The sequence below is a fragment of the Canis lupus genome, chromosome 25 (assembly GCF_011100685.1).
Source record: "Canis lupus familiaris isolate Mischka breed German Shepherd chromosome 25, alternate assembly UU_Cfam_GSD_1.0, whole genome shotgun sequence".
NCBI classification, from domain to species: domain Eukaryota; kingdom Metazoa; phylum Chordata; class Mammalia; order Carnivora; family Canidae; genus Canis; species Canis lupus.
Genome location: NC_049246.1, coordinates 12757029 through 12778007, shown reverse-complemented (window position 1 = coordinate 12778007; position 20979 = coordinate 12757029). Strand labels below are relative to the sequence as shown.

General features: G+C 43.1%; 2 long non-coding RNA genes across 4 annotated transcripts in view; one reads left to right on the top strand and one right to left on the bottom strand.

Annotated features, from left to right (window-relative positions):
- Positions 1–1290: 1290 nt before the first annotated feature.
- Positions 1291–13147, bottom strand: LOC111092475. Of its 2 annotated transcripts, XR_005378201.1 has the most exons (5): positions 12929–13147; positions 11857–11997; positions 8360–8436; positions 5266–5432; positions 1291–1572 (listed from the first exon to the last, which is right to left on the bottom strand). It is a non-coding gene; the product is annotated as an uncharacterized LOC111092475 (long non-coding RNA). The 2 variants fall into 2 exon arrangements; XR_005378200.1 differs by lacking the exon at positions 8360–8436.
- The window catches only part of LOC111092474, a 31740-nt gene continuing 23251 nt past the window's right edge, over positions 12491–20979 (top strand). For both annotated transcript variants that reach the window (XR_005378199.1, XR_005378198.1), the window contains exon 1: positions 12491–12641. This is a non-coding gene — a long non-coding RNA (uncharacterized LOC111092474). The remainder of the gene's footprint in view (positions 12642–20979) is intronic.

Here is a 20979-nt window from a genome sequence, read left to right as displayed (position 1 = left end):
CTTCTGTATTGTCCATTTGCTCTCACAGTTTGTGCTGGCTCCTGAGCTACTTTGGGTTGCGAGGACCAAGAAAATCCTTGGGTTGTCTCAAGTGATATGTTTCATTGTTAAGATACCAGAGAGGTTAAAAGGGAATATCAAGGCTGTGCAGTGGCCTGGAGTTGGCAGGTGCCACTCCCAGCACCCGGCAGGAGATTAGTGGCTACTCACAGCTCCAGGGTATACGGGCACCCCAGTCGTTGGCCTCAGGGAATAGGCACCCACTGCTCCCGATCTAGGCCCCATCTCCAGGGTAACTCAGCCACATTGACAGTACCACTAGCCAGTTCCACTCTTCCATACGGCTCGGACCTACTACCACATTTCTGTGCTCAGTCCCTACATTTTCCCTCTCAGCTCTTCTGCATCTTTTAAGATCCTACCTTATAAGATTCTAACTTTCTGGGATCCTCTGCCCAGCTGGGTTAGCCCTCATCCTATATACAGAGTTGGTCTTGAATAGAGCTTTTGGGCATCAGGCTCAACCCTGAGCAACTGTCCAGTTCTCTGGGTCAAGTGCCCAGGGCCCCTGCTACCACCTGCAGTATCTTTCTGCGAAATGGAAAAAGACTCCCCATCTAGGAAGATAATTATAGAAAGGACTGTCTCTGACTGGATGAATTCAAAAAAGGGGGCTCTTTCCATAGGTTCTTGCACCCACAGCCAGTATATGACTTTTTGCGCTGAGTGTGGCCTGGGTTTCAGTGCCCATTGCCCTATTGGCCAAATGTCCTGACCAAGGCACACCCACAAGGTCACATGCAGTGGCCCTCGGGTACACAGCCTTGGCCCAATTGGTCTGACTCACCTGAGCAGTGATCAGGTGGTACAAACCTTCCCTCTGGGTAAGGAGCCATTCAGAAGAGAGCTGTGGGCACAGCAGGCGCCTGAGTCTTTCCAACCTGGGCTGTGCATGCTGTGACTATGGGAACTGCCCGACCTTCAGGGTATCCTCCTCAAGGGAAGGGAGATGGGCTATGGATGGAGCCAGGGAATACCAGACACAGCATGACTCACTAAGAAATTAATTAGCACCTTGTCTTTTTTTTTTTTTTTTTTTTTTTGCTGCAGTGGGAATGCAATTTCCATTCACCAGTAATAGAAAAAGGTATTCTCTCCTCTTCCTTTGGGCTTGTGGGTTTCAGAATTGTGGGCTCCCCTGCTCTAGGGGAAGTTGACCACTTTTTTTCTGATTCCAGCAAAGTGGAGATAGGTGCCCCCTCAAATCATCTCCATCCCCAAATGGCACAACTCTTTATTTGCAACATCTAGGGGAATGAGGATTGCATAGCCAAGAAGAATAGGGGCTGCGAGGGAACAAGATGAAGGTGTTTAGAAGAGGAGACAGGTTTAGACAGTCCAGGGGAGGCAGAGCCCTGCGCCGTGCTTCCAGGGAGGATGGAGGCTTCAGAGATGCCTGGGAACCCAGACTTGGCACCTTCATCCTGAGAGCCATGGCGAAGGTTCTTCTGCAGGCCAAGCTGGGGTGGAGGGAGCTGATCCCATCAGCAGAGTTGTCCAATCCCAGATGGTCTGTGTATGATAAGACAAAAAGCATAGGCCACAATGAACTGCGGAGCACCAGCTCTGCTATAGAAAAGAGACTGCATGCAGATTCGCAGGTAGGTTCTTTGGATATATTTTAAACGCATAGAGAATGCCTTCCTCTGGCAGCAATTGTAAACTTTTATAGCAACTGAAAAGCTGGAATCCAAAAGAGCTATAATCTATAAGCTATCTGTGTATGTGTGTGTGTGTGTGTGTGTGTGTGTGTGTGTGGTCAAATAGGTTCAAACAAATGTTTCCAACTGTCAGTGCCTCTTATTATGGTTTTGCCTTTTAGACAAGGACAGATGGCTGGCATTTTGGGTCATGCAGATCCAAATTCATTTTAGAATCAAGTGATAGACACAGCTAAGCCTTCTCTAGATGGAAAGAGACTGCAAGCCATGAAAAAATTCTGACGCCCTCACCCAATTTTTGTGTGTGTGAGCACTAGAGTGACCCCAGGGATGGAGACGGGTACCATGACATCACATGGGGACTCATGACAATCAAAGAAAATCTGACTCCATGTTATCACTCACTCTCAATGGTGAGTGGTCACTTGGAGCCAAATATAGTTTGTTTTTTAAAAAAGAAATGGAGCATTTCCTGCCCCTTGGGAGTCACAGGACAATTCATACCAGCTACATGGCCTTCTCTGCCACCCACTCCTAGGTTCACACAGCATCGTGTCTTGCCTGAATCACTTCTCATAGCTCCCTTGCCAAGCCTGACACTCATGCAGTGGCCTCCAGTACATACTCCTTTAAGTGACCAGAGGGAACTTTTCAAGGTCAAATGTGATCATCTCACCAGCCCTGTGCTCCAATCTATTATCCTTTCCCATGGCTTCCCATGGCTCTGGACATGAAGACCCAAATGCATAATGGGGCTTACAGGATCCTGTATACCTGCTTCATTTTGCTTCACAGCCCACCCCATTTTCGGAGCTCCATCCGTCACTCTCCTCTCTTGAAGACACCACAGTCCCTCCCATCTTGAGCCATTTGCACACACCATCCCTCTCTATGAATGTCTTCCCCACCCATCTAATGCACATTCCTCCTTCAGGCCTCTGGTCCAGCCCCACTTCCCTAGGCAACCTTCTCTGAACCTCCTGGACTGGGTCAGATCCTGTATTTACCACACTCCTGTGAGATGTACCTCTGCTTCATGCATGTGTCACAGCCATAAATATACATTGATGATATGGTTCCATTAATATTCTTCCCTACAGACTCTAAATGCCACATAGGCAGGAACCTCCGTGAACTTTCAGGCCTCTATTTTTTTGCTCACTGCCACATCTTCAATGCCTTGTGCTGTGGCTGGAGTAAGTAGGTCTTCTATACTTTGTTAAATGAATGAATGAATGAATGAATGAATGAATGAACATAGAACCATCAGGCATTTATCAACAGATGGCCCATTTGGCTTTGCCAAGAAACCTTTGGATCCTATCGTCTGAAAACAAAAAACGCTCTATGATCTCTAAGGACCTGTCATTCCATAAAATTCTATGGCAATGAGGGAAGATTTCTAGGCAAATGACCAATGAAAGGGAACACAAAAGAAATAGGCTCTCAGCAAGGAAGGGAACAGAAAACATGGCTAAACGGGATTCTTTTCTCTCCGCACTGTTTGTAGTGTTTCTGTCTTATCCACTGAGGTCGAAGAGTATGTCTTATTTATCTTTATATTCCTGGTGTTCAACATCTCACATGCAGCAAGTAGTAGGTACTCAATAAATGTTTGTTGAATGGAAAGAGCAATTCATCACTTAGAAAGATATGAACACAGTGACATTATTCTCCATTATTAAATCAGACTTTACATTAATAATTGATTGTGGTCATTGAATTCTTTTATTGTGATTTCATTAACTGTTCGGCAATCCATGGGCTCATATTAACCTCCCGGCCTCTTTCATGTAATTGAATGTAATGGCTTGAAAGGGTTTGTGATAACAAGGTTAGGAAGGCTCCATGCCCTGAATTTGATTGTCTATTTTTCTGGCAGGCAGCATGGGTGGGTTTGTACATCCCCAGGCTATCGACTCTTGATTCCCCTGCACTGCCTGGCTGCTCAGCTACTTCCTGCTGCCTTTGCTGCCCCCCAGCTCAGCTCCTGTCCTGATGGAAGTCACTGATTGCAGCAACCACTTCTGGATGGAAACACAGAGAAGCTTTGGAAGCTACCAGAGTAAAAATATATTGATTTAACCTGAAGGCTTTCCTCAACTCAGTTCAATCCATTCTGTTCAGAAATATCTGTCACTATTTTTTGGATGGATTCTTTAAGAGTTTTAGTAGGGTTTATTAAACGAGTTTGTTACCCAGAGATCCAGAGCAAGAGGTCCGAATTTACAAATATTTGGATGGGCATAGGCAGTAGTTAGGGTCCTTCTGTTAACTTCTGGTTCCCTAAATGAGCCCTCTTTCCAGGCCTTTGCTCATGCTGTTCCTTCCTTCTGGGACACCCAGTCTCTTGCTTTTCCTGCCTGGATAAGCCCAGCTCATCCTTGGGTTCTCAGCTTAGACTGTACTTCCTTCCAGAAGCCTTCTTGGACACTCTAAGTCTGAGCAAAGTTCCCAGCACCTGTGGGTTCCCCTAAAACAGTTTTTAATACACCACATTTACTTATTTCTATGCCCCATTCCACCTAAAGCTGAGTGAAGGCAGGGACCGTATTTTAATTACTACCAATTTCCCACTACCTGAAATAATGCCTGGCACACAGGAGAGAGTTAATAGATTTTTGTTGACTACCAGATGAACAGGATCACTGACCCTGAGAATAAGCTCCTTGAAATACAGAGAATGATAGAGCCTGGCTTTTTCCTTAGGGCCAAAGGTCTAGGACTAGCCTGTATATACAAGTAGTTAGCCCTACATGTATATACAAGTGGTTCAGTTTATTATTTCATTAGAAACCTCCTTTATAACAATTTTTAGAATTTTGCCATATACCTTTTTTTAGAAGAAGATTTACTTATTTATTTGAGAGAGAGAGAGCAGGAATGGGAGGGGCAAAGGGACAGGGAGAGAGAATCTCCAGCAGATTCTGTGCTGAGTGTGGGAGCCCAACATGGGACTTGATTTCATGACCCTGAAATCATGACTGAGCTGAAACCAAGAGGTGACCACCCAACCTAGTGCACCACCGAGGTGCCCCAAAATTTTGCTATATACCTTGATGACTATGTAAATGCTTATTCCTATTAATCATAATAAAAACAACAAAATAAATGATGAAAACACAGAAACCACTTAGCTATAAAATGTCATATCAATTTTGATTAATGTAATCGCATATTATGATAGCATTTCTTACTAGTCATAACCAGATTTTTCCAAGAAGAGTAATTTATGCAGATGCTGTTTAATTTAAATCTATTTCTGGAGATAACTTATATAAAAATTTGTATATTTTTTAAAAACATACTCCATCCACATTGAATGTTTCAGGACAACTTAGTAGTAGTAGCAGATTTCGTGGTGGTAGTACTACTAGTACTCTAGTATTACTAGATCTGCTAGGAGTCTACAGCATCATTGGCTCATCACAGGAGGGTAATACTTAACAATTCAAATAATTTGCTTGGAGGGTAGATAAGATCATTTTCATAATTGTAAAAGGAAAGAAATTTCTGTTCTTCACATAGTCTGTTGGGTACTCACCTTCCAGAAGGATGCTTCTCCTCATGAATTCTGTGGACATCATGGGCATGTGAACAGGTGGAGGAAAGTAGCTCCTGGAGAAAGCCTTGCTTGGGACCCTGGTCTTGCACTAGCATCCTTCTGCTTTTCAGGACACGGGATACAGTGTTTCTAACAATGTCCTCGCCCTTTTAATGTCAAGGGATAGTGACAGTATGCATTTGGTTTTTTCACAAAAAATTCTGTATTTTGTGTCATTTGTAAAAACTTTTGAAAATCAGGATGTGCATTGTTCACAATCACACAAACAAGAGGTAGGCACCCTAGGGAGCAAACACACTGCCCCCTGGGGTCCAGAGGACTGGCTTATCCCTAGGATTTCCTCTAGCAATTCTACCCATTTTATCTCTGAGGAACGTTGGAGGTTTTCACTGTAACAAGTAGAGCTTCCAGGGAAACAAATTCAAAACTTGCTCTTCCAGTCTAGAGAATGTTGTTTTGGCCCTATTGCCTCTAAGAAAAACTGACTTGTGAAAATCTAAATAAAAGAATGCAGTTTGTACTACCAGAAATGAGCCTTTGCTTCTTCTGAAATTGTCCTGAATTTCAGGTGCATTACTGTGTCGGGGCTGCAGGTAATGAGCCTCATCATTCCCCAGGGGACAGGTACTGAGCACAGGCCTCCATGTGCAAGGACAGGGCCAGCCACCAGGTTGTCAAGATATGGAAACCCCACCTGTGCTCTCTAGGGTGAGACATGCTCATATATACTGCAGAGAACCACAGAAGGATTTGAAAATGTGAAGCTCAAATAAAGGAAGGAAGTTCCTATCACAGGAAGCCAGGATAAGGGGTCGTGGGGCCGGCCGTCAGTGCCTCAGCTCCATCACTGGGTGCCTTTCTTGATGCCAAACTCCTGCCTACCCTCAGATGTTAGCAAAAATGCCATTCCTCAGACACCCTTCCCGATGACAGCCCCGGACCTAAACCAGGTCCCCTTACTAGTCCCTCCTAGCGTCTACCTATCCCAGAGTTGTAGTAAATTGAGGGAACTCCAGGCAGTGTGAGTGTTCCTGGGATAGACCTTTCTGGAACATATCTTGCATCTTTTCATTCATTCTACTATTGTTTGCAATGCTCTTATTTTCTCCCAGAGAGTTCACTGACCTGGGGTGCTTTACACCACCCTCTCCAACCCCGGCTAACGCTGCCTTGTCCTTTGAGTTGAGACCAACCTTTAGGCATCCCCATCTGTCTGTGTCCCTGTCACCCCACTTAATAAAATGAAGCACAGCTATAGTCTTCTACGTATGTCTCTCCACCCTACCTCCTCATGTGAACTCCAGTATGGTAACCCAAGACGGACCACAGGGTAGGTGTTCTGCTATTATTCTTGGATGAAAGACATCACTTAGTTTAAGTCCTTTTGGATCAAATGAGAGCATGAAATGCAAGGATGGGTAGTTTCTTGACCACAGTCATGGCTAGTTTGTTGCAAAATTGAAACTACAGAGTTATTCCCGTACCTTTTCCACTGTGTCTGTTGGTTTAATTTCAGCATATTTTAGTGTAACAATATTCAAAGAGAGGCTTTACACATTATAGAAATATAATATAAATATAAAGCAGATTCTAATGGGTATCCAAGCAAAGATTCATGATATGGATGTTTCTGAGCCCCAAAACTAGCCCTACCAATTTGAGAACAGAATGTTATTCAGGATTAGTAACTTGAGTATGAATACAAGAATGCAGAATGACTTCTTGGTCAAATTGTGAAGTTAGGTTGTGAGTGTTCATTGAGTTCTTCATTTCTTCACTAGCTTTAGATTCACTGAATGCCTATTATATGCCAAGCACACTTTAGGCGCACGCAGTCCAGGTAGAGATAGGGACAGATAATTTAAGCATGTGTGTTAAGTGCTATGAGCAATATGAGGTGCCCTGGGCGTCCAGAAGGGGCATTTGGCACTTGGTCACTATTTTTGAATAAGTAAAATCAGTTGGAGAATCAGTTGGAGACCAGGATGCGCTTAGTGGGCAAGTGGGTGGTTATAAGGCTAGGCAGGTAAGTGGAGACTAGAGCAGGAAAGGCCTTATGGCACTGAAACTCTTTGTAGCTCAGGCTGAGCTCTGGTGACTTGCGGAAGCTCTGTCACTCTCCGCTGCTCCTAAAGGTTTTATGCGGGAGGATAATCGCTCATTCTGTGTGTGTGTGTGTGTGTGTGTGTACATGTGCACGTGTGCATATGCACACAGGGAAGGGTGGGGATGGGGAGCGGGAGGCAAAAACACCAATACTGTCCTAGCACTGTTTTACTATTCCTGATAATTAAATGTTCCCAAGCGAAGGCTCACGAAATCATGTCACACTGCAGAAGAACAATTAAACGGCCAAATGGCTCTTAGATGCACATCCTTCATTAGGCAGCACCTGTCATGTTTGAACATAAATCAGAGGGATTGAAATGGGTCCTTGCGTAAGATTGTTGTTGCATAATTTTCATACTTTTAAAACACGTTTGTGGACATCCCAAACATTTGCCCCTGGCTTTGGATAACTTCATTTCTTTAAAAATGTACACATGCTTAGAAACTATTATAAGTGGAAGCTTATGACAGAAGTCACACTAAACCCTGGTCTTAGTAAGGCCGACAAGGCCATGCCATTCCCACAATGGACTCTATCTGCTCTTGCCAATGTCCTGCTTCAAGGGAGAAAGTGTGTTCTGAGCTGGTCTTGAGTTTTATACTGTGCCTTTCATGCCTACTGTATTTTTGTTAGTTTTTATTTTCCCGTATCCAGGATGTGTGATAGAATTTCTTTTAAAATTCTAAAAAGTTTAATTTTTAAATTGGAACAAAATTTTCAGACATTGATTTCATAGTGTTCTGACAAAGGTTACCTATATTCTCACGTCCCTGTGATTATATCTTCAGAGAGATTTTTCTTTAAGCTTTGAATGTGAATGTTCTGGGTTTACCTTTCCCTTTCATAGCCAAGCAAAATAACTTGCTGCCCCCTCCGCCCCCAACTACAGAGAGCTCAATGCTTGTCCCCATGCTCTGCAGCTTTCCTGGGCATGAGGCATTTACATCTCAGCTGTCATCTTACCTTTGATCCCCCTGCAGAGCTGGTTTGCTCCATTTTTTCCTTCATTTTGCCCTAAAGTATGAAAGTAGCTTGTACTCCTGCATTTAACAAAGTACCATTAACATATGGTTAGTTGACGTGACAAATTTTTGTTACAGGTTTGGAGATAATGGAGAATTATAATAAATAAATGAGTTGAACAATCAAATGAAACAAGAAGAAAATAACCCCAACCAGGACACATCTTAAAAGTCAGCCATCCTGCTTATTTGGCACTGGCTATTCCACCCGCAAGGGTAGTGTCTTGTGCTGCTTAATCTGACAGTTTTGCTCCTTTACTTTAGATGACTTTCCTCCCTGTCCTCTGAAAGGATCAGAGACCCACCCACTTCAATGTTAGGGGACAACTGAATATCCCTGCTTAGGATTCTACACCCAATTCCAATGTGTATGGGTCCCCCGCCCCTCCTCAAGCAATTCTCTGGCACCAGCTGGGTGTTCTAGAAGTCAACTCAATTCAGACACTATCTATCTGGAGACAACATCAGAGCCCACAGGTTTATGGCTCAGTCCCACAAGCCTGTCATCCACTTCAGATGCCAGTTTGATGCCCATAAATCAGAGATTCCCACCACGTCCTCTTTGGCTCATAGGACTCAGGAAACAAATTTACCCACTAGATTATTGGTTTATTACAAAGGATATTAAAGGATACCAATCAACAGACTGCTGTAGAGATCTATAGGGCAAGGTATGTGGGAAGGGGCTTGGAGCTTCCATGCCCTTCCTGAGTAAACAACTTCCCAAATCTCCATATGTTCACCAACCCCAAAGCCCTCCAAACCCTATCCTTTCAGGGTTTTATGGAGGCTTCATTACATAGACATGATTGATGAAATCATTGGCCATTGATTCAAACTCCAGCACCTTTCCCTCCCCCAGAGGTCAGGGGTGGAACTGAAATTTCCAGCTCTTTAAACAGAGGGTTGATTTTCCTGGCAACCACTCCCCATCATTAAGGGCTGTCCCAAAGTAACTTAATTAGCATAACAAAGACATCCTTGTCACTCTCATCATTTAAGAAATTCTGAGGGTTTTAGGAGCTCTATGCCAGAAGCGGAGACTGGGAGAAAGACTAAACATATATTTCTTATTATAAATCACAGTATCATACCTGCTGATTGCAGCGGGGGCTGCTAGCAGGAAGCAGATGGAGAATAAGAGGGTTTGACCCAAGACAGTTTAGTGAAGGGTCTATTGACACCAGCAAAGGGAAGTAACAAGAGATGGTGAGGTCCCCAGGGATGAGCCATGGTGGGAAGATGTTATCACTCCTGGACTTGACCAATCTTGTGAGAACCTGGTGAGGGTTGGAGCCACAGAAAAGGGAGCTCCATGTGGAGCTGGGGCAGCAGAAAAATGCAGCCAACACTGGACCCTTGGGTAAGTAGGGATTGGGAGAGGGAGTGGTGTGGGATGTGACAGGTACATATCTCCTCTTTTCTCCTCTTTTCTCTTGCAGGTGCCTCCCATTGACTGAAATCAACTGAAAGCCCTGGGGCCAGGGAACCTGTGTGGTGCCCTCCTGGAGGTCAGCCTCCACGGGCACAGAACAGTGCAGCAAGAGGAAGACTAATCACAACCAGCTCATTCTTTACACAGGAAGTTTTATCTCCCTCATTGTTTGAACTTCTCCCCCTCAGACTTGACCTATATTTGTGGTCTTTGAGCAGTCAAAAATCTTACTAAGTATTTTTTTCCCTCAAACTAAAGAGCAGTTCTCTCCCCAAGAGAAATTCTGTCATTCATCTAGAACAAGTGTCTCAAGACTCTACCAACATTAACAGCAGTGGCTCCTTAAGGTTTGGAGCATCACCTCTTTACTGAATCTTTTCTCTATGTATTTTTTAATGGTCTTATTGAACACCTGCCCCCCACCTGCCCCCCCAAATGCCACCACACACACACACCCTGAGAGCAGATGGCCAGGCTGTCTTAGCTCTTAACACACAACTGGTGGTGTTCCCTAGCTCACTAATGAGTATCTCTCACTGACTTTCTTTTATTAATATAGTGAGGAAGGGGAAGGTGTGATACTGATAATCATGTTTGACAAATGATTAGATGTTAGGTTGTGAATATTTGCTGCATTGCTTCTTGAGGAGGCTTCTCTTTCCGTATCTCCATCCCTCTGGGACAAGAAAACAAGGGAATCCATAAAGGACTGGTTTTTTTTTTTTTTGCTCCTTTTCCTGCTTCTATTCTCACTAGGACCTATGCCCCTACCTTTACACACCCTACAGAACAGATCATGTATGTCCTCCTTGTAAAGATCAAGGAGTTGATTTCTTTGGCGTCTTCCAGTGCAATAGATAAGATCTAAGGAGAGGACAGTCAGGGTCAACAAGAATGTTTTTCAAAACCACAGATTTACCATGACCTCTGGCTCTAGGGCATTAATAACTGTGGAGGACACCTAAATATTCCTCTTTGCTCCCACATGCCTGAGAAGACACATGCACCAGACCACAATCCTTAGTAAAACCCCCAGACCCAAGCAAAGACCAGACTCTCTCTCCTTTCCTTTCTGAGCCTCCCAGATGCTCTCAGTATCTGCTCTGTCTCTATATCTTCAATAAACTCTACTCTCACTTCTTGGCTTGTGTTTGATTTCCATTTTGTATGAAGCTAGGACCCTCTTGGCTGATCCTGTGGGACCCCGCTCTGGGTCCTTGGACCCAGCTAGCCTGCGTCACCTCTGGAATCTGAACAACTCCTGCTGCAAGCCCACACATGACCCCACTACCCAGCCCCTTGCTCTAAGAAAGGTTGGTGGATATTCAAAGAGATGTGAAGGGTGGCTGACACTAATTACGGACCTCCTTAATCCCAGCAGAAGAATTAAAATAAGATTTCAAACAAACACTGGTGACAAAGGCAATTATCTCTCTCTCTCTCTCTTTCTGGTTAGGAATAAGTACTTCCTGATTTATCTCTTCTAATGATAATTTGGGCCTGAAGGATATACTGCAGTTGTTGGCAGCTCTGGTAATGATATGGTCTGAAGCTTTTTAAGTGTCATTATTCAGTTCCTATGAATAAAATAGTTAAGGTCAATTATTCAAGATAAATAGGAAAAAAAAAGACATTATCAGAATAGAGGCGTGGCTAATGAAAATGGCTCCTATCACAGAAGGATTTCCTCTTTCCTCCCTTCCCCTCTTAGAGCCATAGGGTTTGGCCAAGGGAGATGGGCAAGGGGGAGATCCAGGGCCTTGGTGGAGGGGAGGGGAGGGAAGCACCCTTTCCTGGGGGGAGGCCAGAATGGCCTTTCTTCTGACAGCAGGATGCCTGCCCCAGGCTGCTTAATCTCCTTTGCCCCTTCTATTGGCCTGGGAGTGGGTGTGTGTTGGAAGTAGGGTGGAGGCTGGTTCTCAGGGAAAATAATGTTGCAACTGAGAAGCAGTTGTCCTAGGATCAATGAATTCCAAGGAAGAAAACCTGTGTCAGAGACTTACCCTTGTCACCACACTGCTGAGGGCTTCCAGTTCCTGTCACTGTGACAAGTCAATGCTCTAGGTTAGTTTCCTTACTGTATCAAGACAGCTGTGTAACATGTTCTAGGCAGAATGAGCAGATACAGGCTTGGTGCCTGCATTCTAAGACAGAAGATAATGGAGAAAAGGTAGTAAGAATATGCCATATATATATACATATGTATACACACACACACACACACACACACACACATAAATATATATATATATATGTATATAGCTACCTCTCCTCTCACCAACAGGGGCCTCATCTATGGGTAAAGATATGGCTTGATGGTAAGGGATCTCACCCTTACCAGGTGATGGTGGTGATGGTGAGAAAAATGCTATTACTTTTTAAAAGGGACAGGTCCTCTTTTACTAGAGGACTATGCTGTGGGTTTTCTCCTATAAGACTCGTGTGAGCTGCTATATTCAAATGACACTTTGCCCTTTATTTATCCTATCTGGATCTAGTTTCCTCATCTGTAAAATGAGGATGTTAACAGTACCTACTTCACAGAGTTATTGTGATGTTTGAATGACTTAATGTATATAAAGCCCTTAGAACAGTACTATCACTATTTGAGTTGATCAGAATAGCTGGGCTGCTTAATACTTTTACTTAACATGTAAGAATTTACTTCTCACTCACTCAAAGTCTGCTAGGGGTCCAATGACTCCCCAAGATAGCCCTTTTCCATGGAGTGACTCAGGGTTCCAGACAATTTCCATCTTGTGGCTTCATCACCTCATGATAGAGAAAGGTGAGTGAATGTCGTCAAAGAAGGAAGACATCCTAGGCAGCATTTGTCCCTGGGATCCCTGCCCCCTTTTCCATGCATCTGTGAGAACTGGAAATGTAACCTACATGGCCTTGGTAGGCCAAGGGCTTGGGCTTGACATGATTGAACACTAAGACCTAGTAGACAGATGTCCACGGTTCTTGCGCAGAAAAGATTGTGATGTATAGATTCTGGACAGTGGGAACCTTGTTTTCAGTTCCAGGTCTAAGCAGAGGAAGAATGAGTTTCATCCCCTTCCTAGGCCCTACCTTCCCCTCGAACCCTCTGTCACCATAAGCAGAAAGCACCAATCTAGAAGGACAGCAGCAGCCATAGCAGCCCTCAGAGGAGAAACTTCTGGTCATGGCCAGAGGAGCACAGGTGCAGACATAGGGTACTTGCATGAGAGAGACCCAGGCACAAAAGCTAGGTCATCTCCAGCCTTTGGAAGCTTGCATCCAGGCCTGGAACCAAAATATTCCTTAAAAATCAACTAGGAAAGGGATGCCTGAGTGGCACAGTAGGTTAAGCATCTAACTCTTGGTCTCAGCTCAGGATTGTGATCTCAGAGTTGTGAACTCAGGGTCGTGAGATCAAGCCCTGCACTCAGTGTAGAGTCTGCTTCAGACTCTCTCTCCTTCTCCCTCTGCCCCTCCCCTCCAATGCTCTCTCTCTCTCTCAAATAAATAAATAAATAAATAAATAAATCTTTAAAAAAACAAACAAAAAAGAAAGTCTTTAGGAAAGACACAGTATTTCCAAATTTTATGGTAAGCAAGCATATAAACAACTACTAAGGTCTAGTAATTAGGATGCAGAACCCAGAAGCATGCAACTTGGCATTAGAGCACCTAGAGACACAAAATCAGGAGTCCAGACTAGATTACAACTCTTTCTCTAACCTTAGAGATGACAGAGAGACAGAACCTTAGAGTATCAGAGAGACAGAACCAGAAACAGCATTTATAATGCTAAGTGTGTCACCTGTAAAATCTCCCTAATGTCCACAACATATGAGGTAGGTGCTCTTCTATTCTTAACTGAGGCAGACACAGGTCACCCAACTGCCTCAAGTCTGGAGCAAGTTTGAATATGACATAAATTTTCTAAAGACTATGGCTCAAAAAAAATAAAAAATAAAAAAAGACTATGGCTTAGCCAGCATCAATGAGTCCTCTCACTCTCTTGGTCAGAGCTGTGAGAGATAGGGCCTTTTAGGCACAGCTTCAGCTTGGACCACAGATGGAGAGCTCTTGCAGAAGTATTTGAGTCAAGTACTTGAGTATTTGAGCTCAGGCCTGGTGGGTTTCAGTAGTAGCTTTTCCTATCTGGTGCATCAAATAATGCACAAATGATTACATGTTATTTCATGGACAGAATTTAGTACAAATTATAGTTGTTTCTTCTGCCCCTGAACAGAAGCTTCCATAGCTTAAAGTAGTTTCCATTCATTACCCCTAAGTCCTTCGCTCAGTGTCCTGCATATGATCTTGCCCATGGGTGCCTGAAAGCTCTGTGTTGGTTATGTTGACACAAGGTAAATGAATGGATTCCCATCATGATGTGCATGGAAAAGTTCTCTGGGACCTAGAAGGTATTGCCTCTCCCTAAAAGTCTCTTTTTCTAACTCAGAACAATTTAGGTCCTAGGAGAAGGCCTTTCCGTGCCCTCCCTCCAAGGCTGCAGTGGCGGGGCCTGACAGCAGCCGGTGTTTATTGGGAGTATCAGGCAAGTCTGGACTTGTGTGGCCATTTATAGCGCAGGCTGCCAGGTGCCTATTTATGTGACAGAACAAGGGATCCACTGGGACAGAGCAAACCCAAGGGAACGAGTTCCATGAGCAAGGATGATGTTGCTATCAGGCTGCTGGGGGCAAGGCAGGGCCCCTAATCCATTCTGCCATCCTATTTGGCCCCGTGAACTTGTTCCATTCTGAGCCTGGGAAGGGGATGTGGGCCAGACCAGGAAGAGGAGCCTTCCCCCAGATCAGTGTGAATTGGTGAAAACAGGAAGAACAAGTCTCTCTGGACTGGTAAAGATCCCAGTCTGATTTAATGCACTGAGGACTCCAGAACATTCCATACAGCAGCACTGGCAATAGCAGAGGGTTTGTGCTCACAGTAGAGGCTCAATGGGCAGCCTGGTGCTGACCTGGCAGACTGGGCATCAGCAGGAGCAAGACTTGGCAGCTTTGGCTGTGATGGGATGTAGTTTTCCAGGTGACTTTGCAGGGGCTCTTCTTGGCTTTTTGGCACATGCATGGCATCAGAGGCCTCAGCAGCAGCCACTATAGGCACTTCTAGGGAGAAGAAGAGAAAAGTGGCATGGAGAATGGGGAGAAGTCAGGGTATGCTCTTTGTATAATTTTTGTGATCTTGACTTTTACCCCAGCCTCAGGAAAGCCCACCTGCTGCAGGAGTCTATATCCACAGGTTGAAGAAACATTCTTTCTCCCCTGGCTCCATGTAAGAGTAGAAACCCCACAACAGCAAGCTATGAGGGACTATTATTCCTCCCTCAGTCGCCCTTTCTGGGATAATTAGGGCAAGACCAAGACATGAGTGTGCTCTGGGCAAGGCTAGGACAGGATAATTGATTATACCTTCCAGCCGATATTCTTTATATGCATATTCAACATTTACTTGGTAGAGAGATTGAACACTGCATGAGGGATGGGCAGAAATCACTGGTGGCAGGAGTCAGCATCCCCTTCCTTGGGTGGGACAATCCCCCATGTTCCTGAAGGCCTCTAGGGAGGCCTGCTAAGAACCAGTAGCAGATATTGCTGAGCAGAATGGAAACTGCGGGTAACAGGTCTCCTCCTGCAGAGAAGTCTCTTAAACATCTGAGGATGTCTGGACGTAGTTTTTGGAGGTCTTGTGCCCTTCAGAAGTGACTTATGAAAACACTCCTTTTGTTCATATCCAGTATGTACTTAAGAGTGGGTCTGCAAAGTCAAATTTTCTCTCTCTCATTACAATTAGTGCAGCCTCATTGAGGCTGGCTGGCAGGCAAATCCCCTTTTAATCTAGCTCTGGGGGTATTACTACCCTATCAGCCAAAAAGTGCTTTTTGGCTAATTTTCTGCTCACTTTAATTCTACTTACTGATTTGTGAATCCACAGCCACACACTCTGGTTTTGGTTGAGGATACACATTTTTTTTTACATCTCTTTAGCCTTTTTCTCCTTTTCTTCCCTTCAGTGCTCAAACTTCAAGCCCATTTATCACATACATTCAAAATAGTTTCCTTGAAGTTCATTCAGATCAATAACACCAGAGTATTTGATTTTGTAGAACTGCATACTAATTTGATACCTATTTTTGCTGGATCTACTGTACCAATAGATTCTGAAAACAAGTTTCTCTTTCTCTCTCTCTTTTTTTTAAGAAACTGAGAAAGAAAGAGAGAGAGGCAGAGGCAGAGGGATCAAGCCAACATGGAGCCTGACAAGGGGCTCGATCTCACAACCCTGAGATCATGACCTGAGCTGAAATCAAGAGTCAGACACTCAACCAACTGAGCCACCCAGGCACTCCCGAAAACAAATTTCTCTAATGAACACCAGCTCATGTATCTCTCAATGCTTTTCCTCCTTTGGTGGCTCCCCAATATCTGTGTGATAGAAGTCAGAATTCTCTGGCTTGATATTTAGGCCTTTCATGACCAAGCCTCACCTCCTTTTCTACTGTCCTCTCCGAAATTCCCTCTCATGCACCCCGCCCTGCATGCACACTGGAAATGATAAGCATTCCAGGATCATAATAAAAACCTCTTAGAGACAGACACCCAATTATCCAGCAGGCTCGCAGGACACCGTATGAACTTCCTGACACATCTGAGAAAACGATAGGACGTCTCCAGCACAGCTCATAGTACTAAATCCTTACAAATTCAACACACATCAGACCCAATGCACAGCTCAAATCACCCACATTCTTCTCATTGCTCAGCTCCCTTCTATCACCATGGCAGCCCATACCCAATAGCAAACAGTTAGGACCCCTGACAAGAGAATGAGGACATTAAACTTCAGTGTTTGTACTCTAGAGTCTCATGTAGCTGTCCAGTTTTTCTCTCCTTGTCACACTATGAAACTCAATCCTTAAAAGCCCCATCTGGGTTAGGACAGAGAAACTTCTGTGTCTTCCAAGCTGCCTATGATGAAGTCACAGAATCTCCCCAGCCTTAAAAACTAGCAAAATAAATGACATGACAGTTTCTCTTCATTGGACAGGCAGCACAGGGCAGTAACCTCTGAGAGAAGGGCAATAAATGAGACCTACAATGGCCTCAGTTAATTGCCTATAGGGTTTCCAGGCTGATGTTCAGAGAGGCAGAGTCCAAACAGAGCCTGACAGTTTGGCTGAGTTGAGCTTGACAGAGGTCAAAGTTTAAAGAGGCCAAATTGGCTAGAATTTCCAGGGCAAAATACCAGAGAGGAGGGAGATTTACAGAGAGCTCCAAATATCTGCAGAGAGATCCTATGGAGTGTGTGGATGAGGCTGATCTGAGCATGTACACAAAGATACTACCTGAGGCCAGGATAAGAATCAACAGAAAGGAGTGGGCAGGGTGACCTGGGTGGCCCAGGTATCAGAAGACCTGGGTGGCCCAGTCAATTAAGTGTCTGCCTTCCACTTGGGTCATGATCTCAAGATCCTGGGGTCAAACCCCACGTTGGGCTCCCTGCTCATGAGGAGTCTGCTTCTCTCTCTCCCTCTGCCCCTCCCCACACTGTGCTCTCTCACTCTCCCTCTCAAATAAATAAATGAAATCTTAAAAGAAAAAGAAAGGAGTGAGCAAAAAATTCAATAGAGATCACACAAGGCTAGAAATAATCTGTATTCCCATCAGCCAGGCTGGAAAGACCTTATAATACAGTGGGTATTGAGAGCAGATTTCAGATATCGCCTTAGTGGTGAGACCAAATTAACCCTAGACCCTGGGCAGGCCCTAACAAAATATGAAAGCCAGTCTTGGAATAATTGCTCCCCAGAACAAACTCCAACAATATACAAAGGTAAACATTGTCATCCATAAAATTTGTACTGTTTAGCATACAATAAAAAAATCAGGAATGCAAAGAAGCAGGAAAATGTGACCTATGACTATAAGCAAAAAGTAATAATATATATATAGGTTTTCAAAAGACACAGATATTAGAATTAGCACACAAAGATGCTAATACAACTATTATAAATATACTAATCTTCAAGAACATAAAAGAAAACATAACTATGATGAATGACTTGAAGATATAGAAAAGCCCCAAATAGAATTTTTGGAGCTGAAGAATGCTATATATTAAGTGAAAAGTATACTAGATGAGAGTAACAGATGATTAAACATTGCAAAAAGAAAGATCAAAGAATTTGAAGACATAGTGATAGAAATATTTAAAATGAAAGCAAGTAAAAAGATTATAAAAAATTGAATAAAGCGTCAGCGAGCTGTGAGATAATATCAAGCAATTGAACACGTGTAATTGGAGTTCCTTTTTTTTAAGTTAACATGTAGTACAATATTGATTTCTGGAGGAGAATTCAGTGATTCATCACTTACACACAACATCCAATGCTCATCACAAGTACCCTCCTTAATATCTATCACCCATCTAGCCCACCCCCCACCCACATTCCTCCATCAACCCTCAGTTTGTTCTCTGTCATTAAGAGTCACTCCTGGTTTGTTTCCATCTCTCCTTTTTCTCTTTTTCCCCTTTCCCTATGCTCATCTGTTTTCTTTCTTAAATCCCACAGGAGTGAGATCATAAGGTATTTGTCTTTCTCTGATGTATTTCACGTAACATGAATACTCTCTAGCTCCATCCATGTTGTTGCAAATGGCAAGATTTCATTCCTTTTGATGGCTGAACATTTAATGCAATCCCTATCAAAATGCCATTAGCATTTTGCACAGAGCTAGAACAAACGATCCTAAAATTTGTAGGGAACCACAAAAGACCCCCAATAGCCAAAGCAATTCTGAAAAAGAAAAACAAAACTGAAGGCATCACACTTCTGGATTTCAAGCTTTAATGCAAAGCTGTCGTCAACAAGACAGTATGGTAATTGGAGTTCTATGGAAAAAAAAGCAGAGTGAGAAAGAAAAAATATTTGAAAAGAAAACAATGAAATTTGATGAAAATTATAAACCCACAGATAAAATAATCTCAACAAACCCCAGGCAAAAGAAGCATGAATAAAATGACATCAAGGTGTATCATAATCAAATTGCTTCAAATAAATGATAGAAAGTCTTAAAAGCAGCCAAAGAAAACATATTACTTAAAGGGACTGAAAATCGCAAATTTCCCATCAGAAATTATGCAAATCAGAAGACCACAGAGTGACATCATTGAAACACTGAAAGGAAAAAATGCCAGCATAAAATTCTATAGTCAACCAAAACGTCTTCAAAAAAAAAAAAAAAAAAAAAAGAAAGGAAACTAAAGACTTCTTCAGATAATGAGAAGTTGAGAGAATTTATCATCAGCAAACATCATCAGCATTACAAGAAATGTTGAAAGGAATTTCTTAGGCAGAAAGAAAGTGATACCATTGATAGTATACAAAAGAATGAAGAGCAGTGGAAATACCTAACTATACCTAACTATATAGGTAAATGGGAACATATAATTCCCCCTCATTTTTCAAATCTCTTTAAAAGATAATTGCTCCAAACAAGAGTAGTAACAATGTATTGAGGACTTTATAACATGTAGAATGTTATACATTAGAATGTATGGCAATAATAGCACAAAGGCCTGGAGAGGGAAGTGGAAGCATACTGTTGGAAGGTTCTTAAAACATATGCAAAGTAGCATAACATCATTTGAAGGTAGACTGTGATAAGTTAAAGATGTACATCACAGGGGCACCTGAGTATCTTAGTTAAGCGTCCGTCTCTTGGTTTCGTCTCAGGTCATGATCTCAAGGTCATAAGATCAAGCCCCATGGTGTGCTCCATGCGCAGTGTGGAGGCTGCTTGAGATTCTCTCTCCCTCTCCCTCCCCATCTGCCCTCCCCTCCCATGAGTGCTCCCTCTCTCTCAAATAAGTAAATAAAATCTTTCAAAAATAAAAATGTACACTGTAAACCTAGAGCAACCACTAAGATAAGACAAAACAAAGAGTTATAGCTAATAGACTAATAATAGAGATAAAATAAATTAGGATAGGGACATGCTCAAGGTCATCAGTACTTAACCTCCATATATCAAAGGGAAATGAACAAAACTACAGAGCAAACATGGGGAAGATAAAGGACCTGTGTCTCCCTATGTAACAGTAGCCTAGTCCTGAAATGTAACCACAATGTGTCCTAAAATAAAAGATAACATAGAGGCCATTGGCACCACTAATCTTAGATATATAAGTTATTAGAGAGTGATATTAACCATCACAAAAGGCACCATCCAGAGACACAAACAGAGAAACATTCAGACCAAATTGGTGAGACAGATTTAAGATATTGACTCCACATTTTCCCCTTCAGCTGAGGACTCAATCTAAATCAACCCAGTTCTGTTTTGAGAATTCTGGTTTTAAAACCTCTCTACCACGAGGGACTTGTAGTTACCCAAGCCAACATATTTGCACATGTTCTTTTCCTTCCTCTGCCTGCAACATCTTTCCCTATGTTATCTCTCTGGCAAAGTCCCAATCAACCTGAAGTGGTTCAGTTAATGAATCACCTCTCCTGTGATGCACCACTTGCTCTCTCCTGGTGATTGCCACTGGGTTCCCATAGCACCTGGAGCACAACTCTAGCTTAGCATTTATCACAAGGAATTGTGTTTTCCTATTTTCCTCCAGACGAATAGGTCTCAAAGTTTAGCATGCATTAGAACCATCTGCAGGGCTTACTGCTGTCCTCCTCTCCACCCCTAGAATTTCAGATTTAAGAAGACTTGGATGGGGCCCAAGAATTTGCATTTTTAACAAGCTTCCAGGTTGATGCTGATGCTGGTCCAGGGGCTACATCAATCAAGACAGTATAAAGCCCCCACAGGACACAAAAAAATGTATTTATCTTTTCACCCGTCACACCTAGTATGGTGCCGGCACAAAGTAGCTGGTTTGTACACATTTTTGTAGATGGATGAGTATATGAATTCATTAAGATATAGTCTACTGGCACCCCTAGAAATCATTATAGCTTCTTTATCAAATAAATAACTCCGTGTAGCAGAGTACCGATATAAAAATAGTCAAAGAAATATTGAAGTATTTGTCATTTATATCTCACGGTCTTCTTCTCCCACAAAATAACTTTGAGACAATTTGAAAAGTTAAAACACCAGTAAAGCAGGACA